Below are 2,884 nucleotides of genomic sequence, written 5' to 3'. Positions count from 1 at the left end.
AGACCACATATAAAAGAAACAGCCAAATAATGATGTGGGAAGTACAGGAAAAATCAGGTTTCTGTGCTTGATATAAAATCCCCAACTTTTGTTTTTTTGTGTATACTTCCTTTTGTGAAGTGTTGGTTGTTTATCATTTTGCTCATTTTGGGGGGTGTACAATATATATATATATATATATATATATATATATATATATATATATATATATCTTAATATTTATGTATACTATTTTTTCCATGGGAGGCTTAAGAATTGGCATTTCTGCATTTTGCAGGGGAAAGATCACTGATATGGCTACTTGGGTTGGATCCATTCCTGGCATAACCAGGATGATGGGGCTGAGAAAGACAGGGGAATAACACAACCCAGGAAGCCATGGTGTCTTGCATGTCGGTGACCATGGAGTGTGAGCTGTCCCCACAACAGGGTGGCAGGACTCATAAATTCCAAGGTGACACAACACAGGGGCCAGAACTCGATCAAGAGAGACCACTAAGAAGGGGATCTGGTTCAATTCACGGGATGTCTTTGCAGTGTGGAGAGGGAGAGGCAGTGTGGACAAGGGAGTCCCTGTGCCTTGAGGGTTCAGAGGTAGCAGAGAGGCCACTTTCCTCCTCAGCATGTCTGACAGCATCTCTCCTCAGTCTCCCTCTGGCTCATTCCCCTTGCAGCACTGGCTTTGCTTCTTTGACTTGAACACTGGAAACAAGTACCTGCCTTGGGGCCTTTGCACTGGCCATTCCCTCTGCCAGGCACACACTTTCCCCATATTCCTTCATCTACCCCTCTGTCTTACTTGAGGTCTGTGTCCCATTGTCACCTTGTTTGCAGAATGACTTACATACCCATGAAAACAGCTATTCACTCTCTACTTTTCCCACTTTCTTTTTCTTCATTCCACCTGCCACCACCTGAAATGCTATTTAATTTTATTTGTTAATGTATTCTTTCTCCAATGATAAGGACTTTTGTTGTTTACCACCCCATACTCATTGACTAGACAATGCCTAAAATTAAGACAGTACTCAATTTATATTCCTGAAACTTAAAATAATTTTTATTTTATTTTTTTAAAGATTTTTTTTTAGTTTATTTATTGGACAGAGAGAGAGACAGCCAGCGAGAGAGGGAACACAGGCAGGGGGAGTGGGAGAGGAAGAAGCAGGCTCCCAGAGGAGGAGCCTGATGTGGGGCTTGATCCCATAACGCCAGGATCACTCCCTGAGCCGAAGGCAGATGCCTAACGACTGAGACACCCAGGCACCCCTTAAAATAATTATTAAATTAAAACTGTAGAATACATGGCCTTTTAGGAAAAAAGTGATTGGAACGAAATTTCCATAACTATGGTGGCATAGGGAGTCTCCTGAAGGGAAGCATATCCGTGCACAACATATTAAAGTGAATTTCTATAATGTAAAACAAAAAAAAAAGTAACATTTTAAATCTGAGAGTAATAAAAGATTGTGTGAAAATTAGTCATGCTATTTGCTTCTGTCCTTGAAGTCACCTCCAACACATGGAACCAGGCAATGATACACAAATTTCCAAGTTTCTTCTTCTGGGATTTTCAGAGGAACCAGAGCTGCAGCCCCTCCTATTCGTGCTTTTCCTCTCCATGTACCTGATCACTGTGTTTGGAAACCTGCTCATCGTCCTGGCCGTCAGCTCTGACTCCCACCTCCACACCCCCATGTACTTCTTCCTGGCCAACCTGTCCTTTGTAGACATTTGTTCCACCTCCATCACTGTCCCCAAGATGCTGTGGAACATCCAGGTTCAGAGCAAAGTCATAACATATGCAGGCTGTGTTATGCAGATTTATTTTCTCATACTCTTTGCTGTGTTGGACGTCTTTCTCCTGAGTGTGATGGCTTATGACTGGTTTGTGGCCATCTGTCACCCCCTGCACTACACGGTCATCATGAATTCCTGGCTTTGTGGACTGCTGGTTCTGGTGTCCTGGGTCATGTGTATCCTACATTCCTTCTTACAAAGTTTAATGATGTTACGGCTTTCCTTCTGTTCACACTTGCACATCCCCCACTTTTTTGTGAACTCAGTGATATGGTCCAACTTGCCTGTTCTGACACCTTTCTTAACAACTTGGTGATGTATTTTGCAGCTGTTCTGCTGGGTGGGGGTCCTTTCGCTGGGATCCTTTACTCTTATTCTAAGATTGTTTCCTCCATAGTTAGAATATCATCAGCTCAAGGCAAGTACAAAGCATTTTCCACCTGTGCGTCTCACCTCTCAGTTGTCTCCTTATTTTATTGCACGATGCTCAGTGTGTACCTGAGCTCTGCTGCCACCCAGAGCTCCCACGCAAGTGCCGTGGCCTCGGTGATGTACACGGTTGTCACGCCCATGCTGAACCCCTTCATCTACAGCCTGAGGAACAGAGACATAAAGAGGGCTCTGAGAGGAATCATTGGGGTTCCAGTGATGTAAGGCCCATTCATCCTGGGACTGAAGAAGTGCCCACGATTGCAGTGCTCAGAGCCAAAAACTGCCATGATTTGATCAGACTCTGGAGGTAGAATAGGCTCCTTCTATTTATTACCTGGAATTTCCATTTGTTTGAATTCAACTTCTCCATACATTTAAGTAGCTCACTTTATTAGGCTTCTGCTCTGTCTGATATACAGTTTTCCCCTTTGTCCATATCCTACTTTTTCAAAGTTTTTTCCAGCCTTGATCGAAAATACTTTGAATTCCCATTTATGTCATGGGGTACCATACTTTCTACTTGGGGTGCCTGGGTGTCTCAGTCAGTTAAGCATCTACCTTCAGCTTGGGTCATGATCCTGGTGTCCTGGGATTGAGCCCCACATCAAGCACCACATTGGGCTCCCGGCTTGGTTGGAAACTGCTTCTCCCT

General features: G+C 43.8%; 1 pseudogene; it reads left to right on the top strand.

The window, feature by feature from the left end:
• Positions 1 to 1,522: 1,522 nt before the first annotated feature.
• On the top strand, positions 1,523 to 2,454 carry LOC113249338 (olfactory receptor 7A5-like; annotated as a pseudogene).
• Positions 2,455 to 2,884: the final 430 nt, after the last annotated feature.

This window comes from Ursus arctos, unplaced genomic scaffold, assembly GCF_023065955.2.
Source record: "Ursus arctos isolate Adak ecotype North America unplaced genomic scaffold, UrsArc2.0 scaffold_14, whole genome shotgun sequence".
Lineage (NCBI taxonomy): Eukaryota > Metazoa > Chordata > Mammalia > Carnivora > Ursidae > Ursus > Ursus arctos.
Note: the sequence above shows the minus strand (reverse complement) of the source record. Positions and strands in the feature narration are given on the sequence as shown.